Here is a 23,533-nt window from a genome sequence, read left to right on the forward strand (position 1 = left end):
TCAATGGGGAAAAACTGAGAGCTTTCCCCCTAAGGTCAGGGACAAGACAGGGATGTCTACTCCCACCACTGTCATTCAACATAGTATTAGAAGTCTTAGCCCCTGCAATCAGACAACACAAAGAAATAAAAGGCATCCAAATCGGCCAGGAGGAAGTCAAACTTTCACTCTTTGCAGATGACATGATACGCTACCTGGAAAACCCTAAAGATTCCACCAGAAAACTGCTAGAACTGATTCATGAATTCAGCAAATTTGCAGGATATAAAATCAATGCACAGAAATCGGTTGCATTCCTATACGCCAACAATGAAGCAACAGAAACAGAAATCAAGGAATCGATCCCATTTACAACTGCACCAAAAGCCATAAAATACCTAGGAATCAATCTAACCAAAGAGGTGAAAAATCTATGCACTGAAAACTATAGAAAGCTGATGAAAGAAATTGAACAAGACACGAAAAAATGGAAAAAGTTTCCATGCTCCTGGATAGGAAGAACAAATATTGTTAAAATGTCGATACTACCCAAAACAACTTACATATTCAATGTAATCCGTATCAAAAAGACATCAGCATTCTTCACAGAGCTAGAACAAACAATCCTAACATTTGAATGGAACCAGTAAAGACCCGAGTAGCCAAAGCAATCTTGAAAAAGAAAACCAAAGCAGAAGGCATCACAATCCAGGACTTCAAGCTGTACTACAAAGCTGTAATCAACAAGACAGTATGCTACTGGCACAAAAACAAACACTCAGATCAATGAAACAGAATAGAGAACCCAGAAATGGACCCACAAACGTATGGCCACCTAATCTTTCACAAAGCAGGAAAGAATATCCAATGGAATAAAGACAGTCTCTTCAGCAAGTGGTGCTGGGGAAACTGGACAGCGACATGCTGAAGAATGAACCTGGACCACTTTCTTACACCAGACACAAAAATAAACTCAAAATGGATGAAAGACCTCAATGTAAGACAGGAAGCCATCAAAATCCCCAAGGAGAAAGCAGGCAAAAACCTCTTTGATCTTGGCCACATCAACTTCTTACTCAACACGTCTCCAGAGGCAAGGGAAACAAAAGCAAAAATGAACTACTGGGACCTCATCAAAATAAAAAGCTTCTGCATAGTGAAGGAAACAATCAGAAAAACTAAAAGGCAACTGACAGAATGGGAGAAGATATTTGCAAATGACATATCAGATAAAGGGTTAGTATCCAAAATCTACAAAGAACTGATCAAACTCAACACCCAAAAAACAAATAATCCAGTGAAGAAATGGACAAAAGACATGAATAGACAATTCACCAAAGAAGACATCCAGATGGCCAACTGACACATGAAAAAATGTTCAACGTCACTCATCATCAGGGAAATACAAATCAAAACCACAAAGAGATACCACCTTACAACTGTCAGAATGGCTAACATTAACAACTCAGGCAACAACAGATGTTGGTGAGGATGCGGAGAAAGAGGACCTCTTCTGCATTGCTAGTGGGAATGCAAGCTGGTGCACCCACTCTGTTTAACAGTATGGAGGTTCCTCAAAAAACTAAAAATAGAACTACCCTATGACCCAGCAATTGCACTACTAGGCATTTATCCAAGGGATACAGGTGTGCTGTTTCGAAGGGACACATGCACCCCCATGTTTATAGCAGCACTATCAACAATAGCCAAAGTATGGAAAGAGCCCAAATGCCCATCGATGGATGAATGGATAAATAAGATGTGGTATATATATATATATATATATATATATATATATATATACACACACACACACACAATGGAGTATTATTCAGCAATCAAAAAGAATGAAATCTTGCCATTTGCAATTACATGGGTGGAACTGGAGGATATTATGCTAAGTGAAATTAGTCAGAGAAAGACAAATAACATATAACTTCACTCATGAGGACTTTAAGACACGGAACAGATGAACATAAGGGAAGGGAAACAAAAATAATATAAAAACAGGGAGGGGGACACAACATAAGAGACTCTTAAATATGGAGAACAAACAGAGGGTTACTGGAGGGGTTGTGGGAGGGGGAATGGGTTAAATGGGTAAGGGGCATTAAGGAATCTACTCCTGAAATCATCGTTGCATTGTATGGCAATTTGGATGTAAATTTAAAAAATAAAATTAAAAAAAGAAAAGAAAAGAAAATGGTAGGAGACCAAGGGAGAAGTCCATGATGATTCTTCTTAGAGAAAAACATTTTTGTATCAAAATAGGGATTCTCTGTATGATGTGTATTACCAATCAGTCTTCTGAAAGACAACAAAGAGAAAATTGCAGTTACCCAGGGGGTGATGCATTTTTCTTGAAGTGTTCTTGGGGACAAGAAGTGGATTGGCCTCATAAAAAGCAGTCAAAAAATCCTCTGAGAACTCTAGAATTCCAAACATTCTTCCTCTATAAGTATCACCCACCTGGAGGACGAGTCCAAAAGTTTAGCTGAGTGTGCAGTCCCCAATGCAGCAAGAGTGGGTTTTGGTGAGTCTGTAAAGAAACCTCAGAATGTCTGATTTAAGGAGCCAATATTTTAAATAACATCTTCATTTTTTTTCCTTATTGGAGAAGTAACACATTTTCAATACAGAAACATTAGGAAATTTGAGAAAATCACAAATCTTAAAAAAACAAAAACAAGTTAGCTGTGATCTCACCAGTTGAAGATACTCTTCATATTCACAAATGTCCAACTATTATTTTGTGTCTGGTTAAATTTAAAACTAAAATGTGTGATAGGATACATACTATTTTATGTTCTGCTTTTTTTCTTCTTTTCTTCTTTTGGTGTTCTTTGTTGTTGTGTTCTTTTGTTTGTTTGTTGCTTAACAATATATAGGGAATATTTTCCCATTCCTATAAGCTTTCTCCTAGGGTGTTTTTTATAGTGGCAGCATTGTTTTCCATCCTAGATTCCCTTCATTTATTTTTTTCCATAGTTTGTTTATTTAAGTAATCTCTACACCTAACATGAGGAACAAACTCATGACCGAGGTCAAGAAACACCGGCTCAACCGACTGAGCCAGCCAGGCGCCCCTCCATCACTTTTTATCCTTTCTCTTATTGCAGAGTACTTAAATTATTTTCCCTACTCAGGACAACAGCCTGAGAACTGAGAACTGTGTTTGAAATTTTGCCTCAGTGGTGACGGCCTTCCCCCTGCCACAGCTGTTTCAAGTGCATGTGATTACCAGGGTGGGGACCTGTTCTCCTTAAAATTCTTGTAAAGACTTTTTCTTTTTAATTTGGAGACAGGTTTACTGTGTTTGACACTTATTGGAAGGCTAAATAAAATTATATTACCAGAGGTTTTCCTTTAGAAAATAAGCACATTCCTTCATGGAGAACAAAATCCCATAGTTTAGCATTGTAAATCAAAACTTTCCAAACTATTCCCATGCATTATTCCCAGCAATTGTTCATATTGTCATATAGCTACAATTTCCAATGTCTTTCATTCCTTGTGTAGATTCCTATTTTCACCTGCTGTCATTTTTTCTCTATCTGAAAGACTTCTTTCAGGCAATGAACTCTTTTAGCTTTGGTATGTCTGAAAAAGTCATTATTTAGGGGGGTGTCGCCTGGATGGCTCAGTCAGTTAAGCGTGTGACTCTTGGTTTCAGCTCCGTTCATGATCTCATGGTTCATGAGTTCGAGCCCCCACTTGAGGCTCTGGGCTGACAGCATGGAGCCTGCTTGGGATTCTTTCTCTCCCTCTCTCTCTGCCCCTCCACTACTCATTCTCTCTCTCTCTCTCTCTCTCTCTCTCTCTCTCTCTCTCTCTCAAAATAAATAAACCTTAAGGAAAAGTCACCGTTTGGGGGGGTCCCTGGGTGGCTCAGTCGGTAAAGCGTGTGACTTTGGCTCAAGTCATGATCTCATGGTTTGTGGGTTCAAGCCCCATGTTGGGCTCTGTGCTGACAGCTCAGAGCCTGGAGCTGCTTCAAATTCTCTGTGTCTCCCTCTCTCTCTGCCCCTCCCCCTGATCACTCTCTGTCTCTCTCTCTCTTTCTCAGAAATAAATAAACATTAAAAAAAATTTTTTTTTAAGTCACTGTTTGGGGCTCCTGCATGACTCAGTCCATTGAGCACCAGGTCTTGATCTCAGGGTTGTTAGTTCAAGCTCCATGCCCATGGAGCCTACTTAAAAAAAAAAGTATTTGTTTAATAAGCCTAATAACAGAGACACATCTCATAGGTTTATCAATATAAAGGGTACAAATAAAATGTCATAACAGAAATAAGATGTAAAAACAGATGCTGCAAATATTAAATAGCTTATGAATAGCTTTGTGTTGATATATATGTTTAAAAATTTTTTATTTACATACAGTATAACTTTAGTTCCAGGTATACTATCACTTCATACATCATCCGGTTATGCTGATATATTTAAATACTTTAGATGAAATGGATAAATTCTTGGATAAAAATACAACCTGATAAAGCTATCTCAAGAAGAAATAGAGGGCCACCTGGGTGGCTCAGTTAAGCATCCAACTCTTGATTTACGCTCAGGTCATGACCTCACAGTTCATAAGTTTGAGCCCCATGTCAGGGTCTACACTGACAGTGTGGAGCCTGCTTGGGATTCTCTCTCTACACCCCTCTCTCTGCCTCAAACTCGCTCTCTCTCTGTCTCTCAAAATAAATAAATAAACTTCAAAAAAAAAAAAAGAACAGAAAACTCAGTATCTACATAACAATATAAAGAGATTGAAACATAAGTTAAAAAACAGTCACATAGAAAATGCCAGGACCAGACAGCCTTACAGATGAGTTCTGTAAATAGTAAAATAACACACAATTCCAATTATAGGAAATAGAAAAAGAAGGTATACTCTTCAACTCATTTCTGAAGGCTAACATACAACCTGGATACTAAAATCAGACAAGATAATACAAATAATAATAATAATAATAATAATACATACATACATACATACCAATTTCATTCATGACCATAAATGCAAAATAAAATCCTTAAATATTAGCAAAGTAAATTCATTTATATATAAAAAGACAGTTTAGCATAACCAAAATGGATTTATCTCAAAGCTGGTCTAATAGTCTAAAATCAACTAATGCAATTCACCCAGAATTAACCAAGAAAATAAGGCAGAAGTGAAAAAGAACAAAGGTGGGGCACCTGGGTGGCTCAGTCCATTGAACATCTGACTCTTGATTTCTGCTCAGGTCATGATTTTGTGGTTTGTGGGATAGAGCCTGGAATCAGGCTCTTCCCTGACAATGCAGATCCTGCTTGAGATTCTCTCTCTCCTCTCTCTTTGCCCCTACCCCGTTCTCTTTTTCTCTTTCTCTCTCAAATAAATAAATTTTAAAAGAAAAAGAAGAAGAGCAAAGGCTTTTATTTGGGGTCTCAGAGTTACAATGTGGGACTAGATTTAAGGGTAACCAGAAAAGTGCCCCCTCAGGTGGGGAAAACTGGGGGTTTTTTATGAGAAAGAAGGAAGGGGTAATTACATGCTTTAGATAAGAGAAGGAAGAAAAAAACAGGTAATTTGGTGCTAATTGATTGAACCGCTTCTGATTACTATCTTACTGATTACTTTATTGGTGCTATCAAATGAAACGGTCACTGGTATGTATTAATTAACTCTCCTGTCCTCACATGATCCTAATGCCAGTTGCTCATTTGAAATTTTATGAGGAACTGCTTGTAAAACCATTGTGGCTTCTGGCCCAGTCCAAGAGTTCATTAGTTGACAAGGAAAATAGAGCTTCAAAATGGAGTTGCTTATGTCCAGAAATTTTATTCAATTCCACTCCATTAACTGATTAGGACGGAAATAGTATATGACTGTGTCATCAGATGAAGAAAAATTATTCAACAAATTCACAATCCATTTACAGGTGGCAACGGAGAGCAGAAGGGAAGGGAACTTTCCCATTCTGAAAACAGAATCTGCAAAAAATCCTTAGCACCAGCAGGACCTATTACAATGGCCCATTAAAGATTTATTGAAAGCTCTCTTATAGCAAGCAATAGGCTATGTGCTAAAGGTCACAAACGAAGACAATACAATCACAGCTCCTGGAATTATGGGGGGAAATGAAAATAAGAGTATCCAGTTTTGTCAACCTTATTCCAGGACAGTAAAATCTCCAGACCAGTTTCTTTCATGGGCACCCAGCCTGTCAGTCCATGGATGGCTGCCCTAGAGTCAGGTGCCTTCCTTTGACTTAAAGCCTTGACACGATTTTGGTGGAGTCACAGGGTAGAGAAGAAAGTCACCTACAGATTCTCCCTCTTGCGGGTAGAAAAACTGCCTTCAGAAATGGATTGTGTAGGGGCACCTGGACGGCTCCAAGGATAAAGCATGCAACTCTTGATCTCAGGGGTCTTTGGGCATGGTGCACACTTTTAAAAAAAGAAAAACAAAGAAAAGAAATGAAGTGTGTATACAATAGATTACAAGATTAAACAAACTGGGGCGCCTGGGTGACTCGGTTTGTTGGGCATCTGACTTCGCGTCAGGTCATGACCCTGACGGGGTCAGGTCATGATTTGTGGGTTAGAGCTTAGAGCCTGAAGCCTGCTTCGGATTCTGTGTCTCCCTCTCTCTCTGCCCCTCTCCTACTTGCTCTCTGTCTCTCTGTCAAAAATAAATGAACATTAAAAATTAAAAAAAAAATGAAACAAACTCTTTTCCAGTACAGTGAAACTGTAAAGCTTATAGCATAAGTAGCTGCTCTGTACTTAATCTTTTCTTTCCTTCATATCTACAGTGCTGGAATGTAAATCTGAAGGTGGTAAATTCAATACTAAAGAGCATGAGAGCATGAAAGTTATGATAAAATTCAGAAATCTGTTCTTTGAAAGTTAGACTGTAATCATATCGGCTGAATTTTCTGCTTCTTCACCTGTTATCCCCCAGCCGTGTGTTTGTAACCACAAAACTTCCAACCCACCAACCCAGGAAAAATTTCTGGTCTCTGTGCTTGGCCAACGGATTCAGGTGGCGCAGCGCCCCCTGCGGGCCAATGAGGCGGCCGCGAGCACCTGCCAGAGTCCCTGCTTCACCACTTCTCTCCTCCAGGTAGCGGCTCCTTCCAGTGCTGTTTCCCAGCTTCAGGGCTTTGTTTCTGGAAAGGCAGCGGGCTTCCCCCGTTGGATGTTGTCCCTAATCCCCTCCGCAGGAGCCCGCTGGGGAGAAGGGAGCTGAAGGTGGGGAAGAAAGACCTTGTGAGCCGGACCACTCAGGGCTGCCTAGGGCCAGTGCCACTGCGAGTTGTTACCAGAGCACCTTGTGGGCAAATCTGCCCGGCCAGCGGGGCCTGTGTAGCCACCCAGTGAGAGCAAGGCTTTTCCACAGTAGATGCCCATTACCCAGGCTCTCCCCAACTCCTCCACCCCCATTTTATCTTGCACCAAAAAAAAATGACACCGTGGCCGGCGTGTCCAGTGGAGTGGTGATTTGGGGGCAGAGGCTGGGAGAGAGATGCAGGAAGTGCACATGAATGGTTACAATGAGAGACCCCTATACGAGGGGAGAAGCATTACAGGGAAGTCTTTGGCCAGGGCCTCAAACGTTTGGAGGTGTGGGGTGCAAGTCACTTAGCTTCCTGTGTGAGGTGCAGGAGTCATCTAGCCATCCAGGTGAACAGGTGCCCCGTCCTCACAGCCTACAGGGATGGGCCTAAGGTGGTAATAGCAGTGCAGGGGTCTGGTTCCTATGCGGCAAAGCACACTGACATCGTGAGTACTTTTGTGACCGTTGTGCACGCAGCAGCTGTTGGTAGAGGGCAGAGGTGGAATTCTGCAGAAATATGCCAACGTGGCCACATCCTCATGAATGAAGGTGTTGATCATCTTGCATTTACCCCTGTGCATCAGCCACCATCACCTCACCATCACCTCACAGTATCGGTGGTGTCCTCCAGGGACCCAGGACCTGGTGTTGTCTGTATGTTTTGTAAAGGAGAGCAGGCCTGGGGTGAAGAGTTTGCTCCAGGAAGAGAAGGTGGAGGAAGGTCCACATCAGATTCACGCTCCCTGTGAAAACAGGTCAAGAAGAGTGGGGTCAGAGAGTGGGCCATGGTCCCCTTCCTCCTAAGTACCTATTTCTAAGAATTCCTTGCCCCAAATACTTAATGTCATAAATTCTCTTCTCCTGACCTATCTACACTCACTCTTCTTGTACTCACAGCTACTACTGTCCTCACATCCTCCTTCTACCTCACATCCCTTCATTTCTCTGGGTAAGAGACAAGGAGAGAGAAGGACTTGTCAATAAAGGAGGTGCCTACCACCTACTCACCCCTGTATCGGACTGTCATACAAGGTTATTTCCCAACCCCAAAGTAGATTCTTGCTCCTTAATTGAGCAGTCCAGTTAACCTGAAATTTTACATCTCTAAAGTGTTTGCATCTATCAGCCACATGATTCCTAGCCTGTGAGGGAAGTGGGTCTCCCTGCTAGCTCAGAAAGGAATTGACAAACCATATGCCTTGCATCATAAAAAATGTTTACACTTCCTGAAATACACACACACACACACACACACACACACACACACACACTTCTTTAAATATATATGCCTGTTTTATTTTTTTAATGTTTATTTATTTTGAGAAAGAGAGAGTGTGTGCAGGGTGTGAAAGCGCAGAGAGAGAGTGAGAGAGAATCCCAAGCAGGCTCCACACTGTCAGCCACAGAGCCCAGCTCAGGACTCCACCCAATGGATCATGAGGTCATGACCTAAGCTGAAACCAAGAGTTGGACGCTTAACCAACTGAGCCACCCAGGCACCCCTACACATGCCTGTTTTAAATGCTATTGAAAAGAAAATGTGGGGCATCTGAGTGGCTCAGTCAGTTAAGCAACCAACTCTTAAGTTTCTGTTCAGGTCAGAATCTCATGGTTCGTGAGTTCAAGCCCCACATCAGTCTCTGAGCTGACAGTGTGGAACCTTTGGGATTCTCTCTCTCCCTCTCTCAAAATAAATAAAATAAACTTAAAAAAAAAAAAAGAAAATGTGAGCATTTCAATTCTAAGGGAGTAGACTTCATGTTTCCCCCACATATTTCTTTGCCTCAAAATAAGGATCCCCAACTCTTCCTTGGATAGGGTCCATCATCAGGAAACTTTCCAACTGATGTTCAGGGTTTCTAAGCACTGCCTGGGTGTCAGGTTCCTGTCTCTGAGTCTAATATTCTAACTCCTTTTTTTCATATCTGGGAGTCCCAGGGAAGAGTTTTTGCCAAGCAGATGACATCTACAGAAATAGACATGTCCCTCTCAAGAGTGGATATGCCTAGCAAAAATGGAACCTCCACCGCCTCTTTCCTCTAATCCTGAAGAAATGACATTGTAGATATTTTCTTCCCAGACCTCAGGATGAAGGCCACATGGAAAAAGTCTGTAATGATCTTAAACACATTGCCTAGATGGACTAATTTCACGTTTACTACTTCACATCTAGAATGTTTACCAGCATCAGACAGAGTGCCTATGACATCACAAGCATGAAGAGAGGAACCTGCTCTTTGGTGCCTGTCTGTCACAAGCTTGCTATGGGAGGTAGGCAAATCACCTCATCCTCCACTTGTAAGCTCTAAAATGAAGGTTATAGACTAAAGATTTTCCACTCTGCCATTCTTTCACTCCCTAATTGAGCATTACTTGTGTGCATCAGCCCACGTGGGATTTGTGTGTGTGCATGTTAGTTCGTATATGTTCAGGTAAGGAGAAATATTTTGTTTGCAAATCGGGTTTCCATTTGAGAACTGTTCATCTAATTAAGGCCAACTGTTCTTAAAAGTGATTGTTAGTTTATTCAGGCAAAAAAAATATATTAGTCACTTTTATGTAAAGATTGCATTGTTTTTGTCTCCACAGTTAAAACGGTGAGTGTTCTCATTACAGAAGAAGCTGCCTGAGACTTGGGTCTGCATTTCAGTAAGGCAAAGGATGGAATTAGTACATATGACTTCCCAGAACTCCAAAACTAGCTAGCTTAGGGACCTTACTAATGAAGGTGGCAGGAGGTGCACATACAGTCAATCAACAAGTTATAGTGTAAGCAGGTTTCATGGCTCTTAATAGGTTTCCCAGGCAGATGGGTCTCAAAAGCCTTTTGTGCAATTAGGCAACAGGACAAAAGCAATTAGGCAATCTGACAAACTTGAGTTGAGATGGAATGCCTAGATTTCAACATCCTTTAACTTCTATCTACTTTATCATGGCCAAGAACAGAGCACTTCCTCTTTTTGAACTTTAATTTGCTCAGTTATTTTTGTTTAAGTTGCACAACAGTTCTTATTTACAGCTCTCACAATTTGGTGTGTTCGTGGCCCTGCATATCTGGCCATTGGGCTTAAAGTGTCCAATCTTCTGGTGTGTTCCACTTGGCTAAATAGTATGTACAGGGTCTCATTATTCAGAAGTAGTAGAGCTTTGACTCAAACCAGTGTCCTTTATCTGACCTTAACTTTCTGAAGAGGATATGCACCAGGCAGCAGGACAAGGAAATGTTTAGAGATTTGTTCTCCATGAAAACACTTGTCTTCATACTGGGAAGAAAGTTGCCTTTGTAGCGTGAGACTAACCTAGCCCTCTGAAGACACCCAAGAGGAAAAAGCACATTACCTAAAATTAGTAGCTGTGATTAGTGGCAGTCACTGGACAACACAGCTTAATCAACAAAAATTTATAAGGAGATTTAGTTCAAGGTAAATATGTTTGCAGGACGCCTGGGTGGCTCAGTTAGTTGAGCATCTGACTCTTGGCTCAGGTCATGACCTTGCATTTTGTGAATTCAAGCCCCACATCAGGCTCTGCGCCACCAGTACAGAGATTCTCTCTCTCTCTCTTTCTATCTCTCTCTCTCTTCCCCTCCCCTGCTTGCTCTCTCTCTCTCAAAAAAACAAACATTAACAGGAAGTAAGGTTAATATGTTTGCTTATCTGGGGGCGCCTGGGTGGCGCAGTCGGTTAAGCGTCCGACTTCAGCCAGGTCACGATCTCGCGGTCCGTGAGTTTGAGCCCCGCGTCAGGCTCTGGGCTGATGGCTCGGAGCCTGGAGCCTGTTTCCGATTCTGTGTCTCCCTCTCTCTCTGCCCCTTCCCCGTTCATGCTCTGTCTCTCTCTGTCCCAAAAATAAATTTAAAAAAAAAAATGTTGAAAAAAAAATTAAAAAAAAAAAAAAAATGTTTGCTTATCTGCCTCATGTCTCTGTCCCAGAAGAGGGAGGGAGGACACAGAGAGTAGGGCACCTGCATTTGTTTCCCAAGATACTCTTCTCTCCTTGACCAGACCCCAGGCCCTCAGCACTTCCCATTCCCCACACCTGTCTCCATCTCTCCTCACCCCTCCAAACACTTATAGGAGCAACTTATTCCATGAGGTCCTCCTGCCTGGTCACACATCCATCTCTATCTCCCCCTTCTTTTTTCCCTCCAACTCACTTCCCTGGCCTTGCGGGTTCTCTCAGAGATCTATACAGATTAGATAGACCCATCAATTTAGGGATTGCCACATAGTACTAATAGAGCCTCAGAGCAAGAAAACATGTTTTTAAATAACCAGTTCTATCATTAATTTTTTTTTTAATGAGCTTGACATATCACTCTACCTTTGCTGCTCCTCAGCTGGAAACTGAGAGATTTGGTACGAATGTCTTTAGGAGTTCTTTTCAGTTCAGACTTTATTTAGAAATTAAATACTCCAGGGGCACCTGGATGGTCATGATCCCAGGGTTGTGGGATCAAGCCCTACATCAGGCTCCACACTGAGTGTGGAGCCTGCTTAAGATTCTCTCTCTTCCTCTGCCCTTCTCCCCTGCTGGTGCGCTCACTCTCGCTTGCTCTCTCTCTCTCTCTCTCTCTCTCTCTCTGTGTGTCAAAGAAGAAAAAGAAGAGGGAGAAGGAGAGGGAGAGGGAGAGGGAGAGGGAGAGGGAGAGGGAGAAGGGTGCCTGGGAGGCTCAGTCTCTTGATTTTGGCTCAGGTCATGATCTCACCGTTCGTGAGATTAAGCTGACAGCACAGGGCCTGCTTGGGATTCTTTCTCTCCCTTTCTCTCTGCCTTTCTCTTTCTCTCTCTCAAAATGAGTAAATATACTTTAAAAAAAAAAAAAAAGAGGGGCGCCTGTGTGGCTCAGTCGGTTGAGCTTCTGACTTCCGCTCAGGTCATGATCTCACGGTTTGTGAGTTCAAGCCCCTCTTCGGGCTTCGGGCTCTGTGCTGACAGCTCGGAGGCTGGAGCCTGCTTTGGATTCTGTGTCTCCTTCTCTCTCTGCCCCTCCCAAACTTGTGCTCTGTCTCTCTATGTCTCTCAAAAAATAAATAAATGTAAAAAAAAATCTTTTTAAGTAAGAAAAGAAATTGAATACTCTGATTAAGGAGTCTGGTGTGTATGTGTGTGTGCACGCGCGCACGTAGGAGAAGGCGTATGGGAAATTTGGTAGATGTGCACTATTTGTCTATGTAAATCTGATTTTCCAGAATCGTTATGAATTTGTGCAGAAAAGGTATGGTTATTTGAAACAAAATTATTCTTATATACAGATCACATCATTATTTTAAGATGATGCAAACCATTTTTAAGCTGATTTTATTACAGAGAAGATGCCAAGGCCTGTCACTCAGAACTGTCATTTAATTGAACAAGAGAAAAGATCAGCACATAAGACTACAGGATGTTGCCAAACCTCTGAGACCAGCCAGCGAATGCACCAGAGATGCCTCTCAGTCAGCAGACGTGAATGCAGTAGTTTCTGTCCTCAGCTGCCTCTGATAAAGTTTCTTCCCTTCACCTACCTTTGGTCTAATAGGCAACGAAGAAACCCAGAACATTACACCCAGGAGGAAACTTTGACAGGTACTATATATCCTAACATATTTTGGCTTCATTCATCATTTATACACAGCATAATTTCCCATTAAGCATTGGAAATGAAGGAACCCAACACCATATGGGTATGCCTATTCCATTCTAGACATTTTTATCAAGCCTTACAACAATGCTGTCCTGTCGGTAACCCCCTCCTCCACTTTTCTAGAGATGATATTGACTTTTACATTTTACCTTTTACCTTTTTTTACCTTTTTACCTTTTACCTGCTCAGAATCCAGGTTGACCTACCATCAAATTTATTATGTCTGTATCATAAAGAATTTTACTCTTTTCCTGGTAGAAAAGAAAGAGTGAGCTCCTGTCTGAGGTCATGAGGTTGGTGAATAGCAAAGCTTTGAGTCAAACTCTAATCTTTTTCCCCCCAAGTTTTTACTTAAATTCCAACTAGTTAACATACTGTGCAATTAGTTTCATATGTAGTATCACTTACATACAACACCCAGTGCTCATCACAGCGAGTGACTTCCTTAATACCCACCCCTTATTTCCCCCATCCCCCTACCCACCTCCCCTTCGGTAACCCTCAGTTTGTTCTCTGTTGTTAAGAGTCTGTTTCTTGGTTTGCCTCTCTTCCCCCACACCGTGTTCATTTGTTTTCTTTTATAAAGAAAAAGTGGTATATATATATGTGTATATATGTATATATATATACACATATATATGTATATATATATACACATATATATGTATATATATGTATATATATATATACATATATATGTATATATGTGTATATATATATACATATATATGTGTATATATATATATACACACACACACATATGTGTATATATACACATATGTGTATATATATACATATACACATATATATGTGTGTATATATGTGTATGTGTGTGTGTGTGTATACACACACACACACACATACACATATACACAATGGAATATCTCTCAGTCATATAAAAGAATGAAATCTTGCCACGTGCACCAACGTGGATGAAGCTAGTGTGTACTATGCTAAGCGAAATAAGTCAATCAGAGAAAGATAAATACCATATAATTTCACTCATATGTGGAATTCAGGAAACAAATTCTACACTTTTTAAAAAGCCTACATACTTTAATAGACAACCAAGCTTGTCCCTCTTATGGATGTGAGATGAGTAGACAGAGATGAAAGAAGGAATGATGCTTTGTGCAGGAAATTATCTTGGCTTCGGAGGAAGAACAGGGTAAGAAGCCAAGTCTCCCTCTGAAGGAAAAGCCTCATTTCCTAAAAATTTCAGCAGTAATGAAATAAGTGGATTAGCACAAACTGAGAAATTCAAGCAAGTAGAGTATTGACTTACACAAGCCCAACTGCTTACCTCAGGGCTCTCTAGACATCAGGCACCCAGCCACAGCTCCATTCCACCTGTACTACTAATTAACATTATCCATTTTATGAACTCATGCTTTTACACAACTTGGCCCTAAGCAATAGTATACATGAAATTATGTGTATATAATTATTAGTATATCATGAAAGTGTTAATTACATAATACATGACAGTGAATACTTTCATATTTACCTACTAACATCAATCAGCTCATTTCCCATCTGTTGTACACATTTCAATGTGTACACATACAGTATAGCCATATCCAGAGTTGTCATTTTAAAAACTCCACCTTGAGGGGTGCCCGGGTGGCTCAGTCGGTTAAGCGTCCAATTTTGGCTCAGGTCATGAACTCACGGTTTGTGGGTTCGAGCCCCGTGTTGGGCTCTGTGCTGACAGCTCAGAGCCTGGAGCCTGCTTCGGATTCTGTGTCTTCCTCTCTCTGCCCTTACCCCACTAGTGTTCTGTCTCTCTCTATCTCTCAAAAATGAATAAAAACATTAAAAATTTTTTAAAATAAATACATACATACATACATAAATATATAAACAAATAATAAATACCTTGAAAAATGCTTACAGAGAAGAGTAAAGGACCCAAGGACAATAATAATAAATAATAATAAATAATATAGAAATAGAAAATAGAAAATAATAAAGCCCAAGGTCAATAGTTTGGCCATATTTATCAAATTCTATACAAAAGAGATACTAAATCATGCACGTCCTGATTTGTAACCATTAGGAAAAGGTGCTCTAATTGTTTGCAGAGACACTTCCTCAGATTCACCACTGAACTGATACATGATGTAATTCTTGTGATCACCTATGTCTCTTTGCTCTGATTTTATGAGTAAAGCAAGATGTTAAAAGGTGATCTCCTCTATTTCAGTTTGGGTAAGTGTCTCTGAGAAATAAGGCCTCATCCGTAGGAGCTGCCGTCCATCTATGCAGGACTTACTCAAAAAGACATGAAACCCTGAGTCCCAGTTCGAATGCCTTTGGGAGTAAGGAAAACAAATGAGCATGTTCTCTCTCATTGTAAGCATCACAGAAGGGTCACAGCAGTACTGGATACCACATTGCTACCCTCATAAATAGGACTGATGTTCCTTAGTAAGATCACCTTTTACCTTGTAATGTTTTCTGCTACATATTTTACATACACACGCACACACACACATTTTACCATATTAAATTTCCCCTCCAAACCTGTTATGTGTATATTATTGCTATCAATATTTTCCAGATTAGATGACATAGGCATAAGTAACTGACCAACCCTTTCTTTTTAAGTTTATTTATTTATTTTGAGAGAGAGAGAGAGAACAAGAGCTGGGGAGGGCAAAGAGAGGGAGAGAAAGGGAATCTCAAGCAGACTCAGTGCTGGCACCACAGAGCCTGACACAGGGCTCAAACCCACAAACTGTGAGATCATGACCTGAGTTGAAACCAAGAATCAGGCACTTAACTGACTGAGCCACCCAGGTGCCTCTGACCAACTCTTATGATAAGTATTGTATAGAAGGAGTCAGGACTGGTACCTGGACAAGGCTGTTCAAAATCTACACTCTTCATCACTGTACTACAAAACCTGTATAGTAATTTCATTTACAGAACGTGTTTACATAATTAGTTCCCTGTGAGCCTTTAGATCTCAGTTAATGCCTCCATGTGCTCAATATGCAATGGGTAAACTTCACCTGAATACAATTTTTCAATTTCTTAGGAAAACACTAAGTATCATCCCTCTTCAGACATGCCTCTCCATAATTCCATCTGAGCACTCTTTCTCCACTCTCCGGGTAAGGAAAGAACTTGTTATAGTAGAGGAAAAGAAGAAAGGCTCGGTCCTTTCATTTGTCATTCCAGAAACTTTATCAAAGGGGTCAATGCTTTTGTTCAATGGTGTTTGGAGGACACATTTAAAAGCTTCTGTACAAGAAGGCAGGCCTGGGGCCACCTTGCTGACCAAAAGACCATGAAAAAGCTAGCAACCAAATGTCTTTTGAATCTAGGTTAATTACAATCTTATTCCATTCACTGTAATTAAATTAACCTACACCGTGTTATCACTACAGTCCCTGTGGACAGGAGTGCTGTTTGAGCGCCCCGGGAGCCGAAGCACAGCATCCCAGGGTGGGAGCATGGCTTTCCGGAATAGACGCCCAGCATCGCGTCACCACCGCCCTGGAAGAAGGCGGGATTTGGGGACAGAGCGGGGAACCCGCGGAGAAATGGGCCAGGCCGGAGCTTGGCGAGCGTCCAGCACTGTATTGCGCGGCGGCTCCTGCCCACTGCTGGCGGGAAGGCGCATTTACACCCGCGGTCAGGGAGACTCACCCAGGGCGGCCAGCGCCCGCCCGCTTTGCAGTCAAGGGCCTCAGCCATTGGAGACTCTGTGAGAGAGGCAGCGGGCTGGGGTCTATGAGGGGTGCGGGTTCCGGGGAGGAAGCGTTAGAAGGAAGGATTGAAGTTCCCCACGGATAAAGAGGGGTTAGATCACTAGAACTTACCAGATAGGGAAAGGGGTTGTCTGCATCAGCTCCCCCCACCTCCCCCGCCCAAATTAGGCCTCATGGATGACCAGAGTGCAGATGCAGTTGAGCGAGAAGCTGGTAAGAGCTGGCCTGGAACCCAAATCAGTCCATGACCTTGACATCTCAGCAATATTGTGTAGTGGCAGTTGGGCCTTTCATTGGAGAGCCTTATTCAGCAATCATGTCTTGAGTACTTATTTGCTAGACACTTATGTGCAGACTTTGTGGGAGTCATCTAAGAATACAGCAGACCAAAAAGAGAGAGAGACAGAGAGTAAATATAAGAAGAATGTAAATTATGCAGACGGTTAAGGTGATAAGATCCATGGGATCTTATAGAAGAGAGGAAGAAAATAGAAGAGGAAGGAGAATGAAGGGCAGCTATGAATAGAATTTTTAAAGCTGTTTTTTTTTTAAGTTTATTTATTTAGAGTGTGTGTGTGTGTGTGTGTGTAAGCAGGGGAGGGACAGAGACAGAGGGAGAGAGAATCCCAAGCAGGCTTCTAATGGACAACACGGAGCCCGATGCATGGCTCTAAATCACAAACTGTGACATCATGACTTGAGCAGAAACCAAGAGTGGGAGGCTTCAACCAACTGAGCCACCCAGTCTTCCTGAATAGCATTTTTAAGTAGGGTAGTTAAGGGCCCTTGATAAGGTGACATTGAAGCACAGACTTAGAGGTGGTATGGTAGTTAGCCTTACATATATCTGGGGGAGAGGAGGTGATTTCTTAAAGAGAATATGTCTGTCTTTCACGAACAGCAAACAGACCAGACATTGGAGAAGAGTGAATTGAGAGGGAAGACAAATAGTAGGGGAATTGTTCTGAAAAGTAAGGGTGTAAGAGGAGAGATTGCTTAAGAGTGTAAGGACTTTTGTAAGGATTTTAGTTTTTACTCAAGAGTTAAATGAGGCATTAGAGGATTCTGAGCAGAGTTGTATGATCTGAGTTATATTCTGAAAGACTACTCAGGTTTCTGTGTGTGAAGTTAAGGGTAGAAGCAGGGAGTCCAGGTCCCAGACTTGTGTAATGATCCTGGTGGGAAAAAACATGGTCTCTCAGACCAGGTGGTAGCAGTGGAGGCAGTGAGAGAGGGCTGAATGTGTTTTGAAGGTGAAAACAACTGACTTTACTGAGAGGTTGGAAGGGGGGACAAAAGAAAAAGAAAGGAATCAAGAACAACACCAAAGTTGTTGGCCTCAAAGTGGAAAGGATGATATTACCTTCGACTGAGAAGGGAGATGTTAACAGAGGAGCAGTTTTAGGGTAGGAGAAGAAGAGAAATCTCTCCCTTTGAGACATGGTAAGTTTAACATGTCTATTAAACATCCAGTGATGATGCCATGTGGACACTTGGATATATGAGTCTGAAGTTCAGGAGAGAGAGATAGACTAAAGATATAAATCTAGGAATTTTAGAATATCAATGCCAATGGCATTTAAAGCCTTGAGACCATATAAGATAATAGACTGTGTAGATGACGAAGGACACACACTGACCATGGGGCTTTCCAAAATCCAAGTACCAGGAAGAAGAGGCAGAACCTGTAGAGAGGCTGAGAACAGATGCCCTGTGCAGTCATGGAAGAGCCAGGAGACAGGAATGTCCTGGAGACCAGCCTGAAACTTGACATGACTATCTGCCTTGAGGGTACAAGGACTGATCTCACAGTGGTTTCTATCCTTGCCTCTGTCATAAGAAGCTGCATTCCCCAGATCAGCCTCACCAAGGAGGAGGAGTGATCAACTGTGATGCTGAGCAGAGAGAATCAACCGTGTCCGGAGAGGGAAGGTCTTACTTCACATCCATATCCCCAGTGGTAGAGTGGAGGAGTCTGGGGAGTTGATTACAAAGCTTGGCCTAGAAGGAGACAGTCTTGTCCAGGAGTGAGTGGGAAGAGGATCCACATGTGGGTCGTGTTTTCTGTCCCAAAAGAGGGAATGAAGAGACAGAGAACTTCCCCTGTTTTACCAGTCCCTCCTTCCCCTGACCCCAAGACCCTCAGCACTTCACATTCCCTCCCTTTCTCCTGTCTCCTCACTCTAAGTACTCAGCTGAGGAGCTCACCTTGTCAGATCCTCCTTCTTCTTGCACACCCAGTCCCAGCTCCTGCCTCCTTCCTTCCCTCCATCCCACTACCTGGAGATTCTCTACAGGTTGCCCACAGACCCATCTCATTTGTTAAATTGCCACAGAGTCCTAATGGAATCCTTGTATCAAGGAGCCATTTATTTAATTCCCAGTTCTGTCAGCTAGACAAATTTTCTGTGTCAGAGAGACAAATCACCCCACCATTCTGGTCCCCAGTTGCTAAATGAAAGACTTGGAATGAAAGACCTAACAAATTCCTTCCAGCTCAGATTCTCTGTAGTTCTCTGAATCCCCAACAAAATAAAGGAGTAGGTATGTGGGCGTGTAGAAGAACATTTACAGAAAATGCAATTGACATTTCTGAATTTTTCTACTATGTAAACCTGATTTTCTTAAATGATTATGCCTAAATCCAGAAAAAATAGACTACCTGAAATAAAACCTATTCTATTATAAATACATATATGTATATATGTGATGTTTAATTTTATGTGTCAACTTGAGTGGGCCACAGGGTGCCTGGATGTGGGGGATAAGCTTAGGAATCCCCTGGGCTTACACCAATGGGTTAAGAAGGCATAAAGAACTACAAAGTCAATAAAATGCTCACACCCGAGTTTGGGTAAACCAGATTGGCACTCCAAGAATAGGGGGGTGCAAAGACACCCGAGAATAGGGAGGCACAAAGGTGCCAGGAATAGGGAGGTGCAAAGGCACCCCAAAATAGGGAGGGGCTGCTGAGCCCCAAAAATAGAAAGGGAGAGGCAAAGGCCTGAAATAGAAACAGTGCAAAAGTGCCCAATATATAGGAATAACAAGATTAGATATTCAGGGTGAAAGCACCCCAAATTTAGTACTATAGCAAAAAGCTGCTTTCATAGGAGAATAGGGCCAGGTTAGGTAAATTGGTGAATTGGACTTTGGACCACTGTGTTGCAGGCAAAGCAGGCCGGAGCTGAGATGGTTAACAAAAGAAAAGGTGTCTTGTTAACCCTGAGGTGATTCCCCCTATCTGTCTCATCCCCTAGGCTGGCAAAGATAAACAGGCACGGCACCTCCTGTCTGCTGTTAACTACCATCCACCCATCTGCCTGGCGCCTGGATTTTGTTTTATATTGCCCAAACCCCAAACACTGTATATCTTCAAAATCCCCTTTTCCCCCTCATGTCCTCAGGTTAATGTTCACAGTTTCTTTGTCTCTTTGTGTATGCCTGCCACATTTGTAAGCCTTCTGATCTGAATAAATATGGGGCAAGGACCCTTATTCAGGGCTCTTGTCTTTTCCCAGACATTAGCCATCTCTCACTTCAATCCTGTATCCGCTCTTTTGCTAGACAAGAGAGATCTTTAGACTTAGAGTCTACGACACCTGGATATTCAATCAAACATTATTCTGGATATTTCTGTGAGGATGGTTTAAGGTGAGACTAATATTTAAATTGATAGACTCAGTAAAGCAGAGTGCTCTCTCTAATGTGGGTGAGCCTCATCCAATTAGTTAAAGGTCTGAATAGAACAAAAACGTAGACCCTTCCCCCAAATGAAAGAGAATTCTCTGGCCTGATGGCCTTCAACTGGGACATCAGCTTTCTTCTGCCTTCTGACTCAAACTGAAACATCAGCTTTTCCTGGGTCTCAAGACTGCCTGCCTTCAGACTGGAGCTACGCCATCAGCTCTCCTGGTCTTCAGCTTGCCGACTCACCCTGGAGATCTTGGAACTTGCCAGCCTTCATAATTGCATGAACCAATTCCTTATAATAAATCTCTTTATGTATATTCTACTGGCTCTGTTTCTCTGGAGAAACCTGACTAATGCAACATGTATATTTGTTGTTGATGCTTTAAGATTATTAAGAAAAGCATTCACTATTACATTGAAGGCAACATGCAAATCCCTACCCCTCAGAGCTGTTGTTCAGTTGAGCAAGAGAATTGAGCAAGAAAACAGTTCAACACAGAAGACTACAGAGTGATCTTACACCACCAAGACTGTCCAGGTATGAAGTGTGGTAACTGGCTAACGCCCTGGGGGACACCAGTTGGTTAGTCAACAAATATCAGTGAAGTAGTTCCTGCCCTTAGCTAACTCCAAGAAGGTTCAAACACTGCTCTAAGAAAAACAAAAAAGGACTAAAACTCATTAAACCCAAGAGGAAGCTTTGATGGGTGCTATATAGCCTAAATATCTCAGCATCATTCATGATTTGTATGCCTCGTGGAATGTTGGAAATAAACAAGGAAACCACCACCTCTTTGGTGCACCTATTTCATACAAGGTGATTGGGATTAAGCCTCACACAAATGCTGTCTGGGAGGTCACACTCTCAGCACTTCCTAGTGTTTTTACCTGTGTTCAGAATCTAGAGTAGCCCACCATCAGACTTAGTATGTCTGTGTATCTGGAAAGAATTTTACTGTTTCCCTGGCAGAAAAAGGAAGACAAGAGCCTTGTCTGAAGTCACGTGGTAGGTGAATAGCAGAGCTGTGAGTCAAACTCTGATCTGTCTTTTTAAAAAGCCCATGCACGGGGCGCCTGGGTGGCGCAGTCGGTTAAGCGTCCCTTCAGCCAGGTCAAGATCTCGCGGTCCGTGAGTTCGAGCCCCGCGTCGGGCTCTGTGCTGACAGCTCGGAGCCTGGAGCCTGTTTCCGATTCTGTGTCTCCCTCTCTCTCTGCCCCTCCCCCGTTCATGCTCTGTCTCTCTCTGTCCCAAAAATAAATAAAAAACGTTGAAAAAAAATTAAAAAAAATAAAAATAAAAAGCCCATGCACTTTAGCAGAAAACCAGGCTTGTCCCTCTTAAGGGAAAGGTATGAGGCAAGTAGGAGACAGAGTAGGGCATGACACTCCATGCAGGAAGATACACTGGGTTTGGAGGAAGAACATACCTTAACAGTAAAGAGGCCAACAATTCAAGGGAAAGACCCAGCTACTAAATATATCAGCAGTAATGACTATTCTTGGAAAACAACACTGTTGGGAAACAAGTTCAAACTGAGAAGCCAGACAACTAGGGCGTTGACCCACATAAGCCTGTTTATCTCAGAGTTACCCAGATGTCAGGCACCCAGCACCAGAGCTCCAGCCCATCCCTATTATTAATTAACATTTCCTTTTTCAACTCACTTTTTCACACAGTGTTGTTCTAAGCAACAATACATATGAAACCAGAGATGTCGTGTATTGATTATTCATTTGCATTAGAGTGAACACATGACAATGAAGGTTTTAGCTATTTATGCATCCTGCCTTCCATCAATCACCTCACTTCCCACCAGTTGTTCACATTTCATACTTCTACCAACAGCTTTATTTCAAGCTTCAACTCAAAAATATGTACCTGGAAAACGTTTTCACAGAAGAATAAAAGACCTGGGGCGCCTCGGCAGCTCAGTCGGTTAAGCATCCAAATCTTGATTTTGGCTCAGGTCATGATCTCACCTGAGATGAGATCAAGCCCCAACTCAGGCTCTGCACTGACAGCAGGGAACCTGCCTGGAATTATCTCTCTCTGCTCCACCCCAGACCCTGCACACGGTGTGCGCTCACGCACTCTCTCTCTCTTTCTCTCAAAATAAAGAAAAAGGCTTTAAAAATAAAAGAATAAAAGACCCAAGGACAATAGAAAAAATGAAGCCCAAGTTCAAAGATTTTGTCATATTTATCCAATTCTGTTCAAAACCAAGCAGCCTCTATATTCTCATCATTCTGCAAGTGTTTCTAATTGCTCACAGAGCTGTTGCTCATATTCTTCATGGAGTTAATAAAAGAAGTAATTCTTATGACACTTTATTTCTATTTGCTCTGATTGCACAAGCAAAGTAGTATGTTAAAATCTGATTCTTTGTGTCTCAGTTTTAGCAAGGGTCTCTAGCTGATGGTTACACTGAGGTAACGATGGCCACCTACTTGACTACATTAAGGCAAACCAGAAATCCAAATTTTCTACATGAAAATTCTCATTTGGATATCTTACCACCAACTTCAAAGATCCTATTTTAAAAACAAGCAACAACAGGGGCGCCTGGGTGGCGCTGTCGGTTAAGCGTCCGACTTCAGCCAGGTCACGATCTCGCGGTCCGTGAGTTCGAGCCCCGCGTCAGGCTCTGGGCTGATGGCTCGGAGCCTGGAGCCTGTTTCCGATTCTGTGTCTCCCTCTCTCTCTGCCCCTCCCCCGTTCATGCTCTGTCTCTCTCTGTCCCAAAAATAAATTAAAAAAAAAAAAAAAACAAAAACGTTGAAAAAAAAATAAAAACAAGCAACAACAAAAAAACCTATTGAATAGGCAAATCAGAGCAGCTCTTGAGCCAGATATACCCACTTTGACTACAGTGTGTGGGTTTTGCCTCCTGTTATAAACACTTGAGTGCAGCTCTTTATCCATTAAGACTGTAAGCATTAGGGGTGCCTGGGTGGCTCAGTTGGCTAAGCATCTGACCAGCTCAGGTCATGATCTCAGAGTTCGTGGGTTCAAGCCCTGCTCTGGGCTCTGTGCTGACAGCTCAGAGCCCAGAGTATGCTTCAGTTCATGTGTCTCCCTTGCTCTCTGCCCCTCGTCCATTCACACTCTGTTTCTCTCTCTCAAAAATAAATAAACATTAAAAAAAAAAAAGACCGTAAGCATTACTATCAGCATTACAGAGATTATAAGCA

General features: G+C 42.1%; 1 long non-coding RNA gene across 5 annotated transcripts in view; it reads right to left on the reverse strand.

The window, feature by feature from the left end:
- Positions 1 to 5,017: 5,017 nt before the first annotated feature.
- The window catches only part of LOC131516863 (uncharacterized), a 47,527-nt gene continuing 29,011 nt past the window's right edge, over positions 5,018 to 23,533 (reverse strand). For 3 of the 5 annotated variants that reach the window (XR_009264274.1, XR_009264271.1, XR_009264273.1), the window contains exon 6: positions 5,018 to 8,046. This is a non-coding gene — a long non-coding RNA (uncharacterized LOC131516863). The remainder of the gene's footprint in view (positions 8,047 to 23,533) is intronic. The other 2 variants (XR_009264272.1, XR_009264275.1) reach the window with 2 other exon arrangements.

This window comes from Neofelis nebulosa, chromosome 7, assembly GCF_028018385.1.
Source record: "Neofelis nebulosa isolate mNeoNeb1 chromosome 7, mNeoNeb1.pri, whole genome shotgun sequence".
NCBI classification, from domain to species: Eukaryota; Metazoa; Chordata; class Mammalia; order Carnivora; family Felidae; genus Neofelis; species Neofelis nebulosa.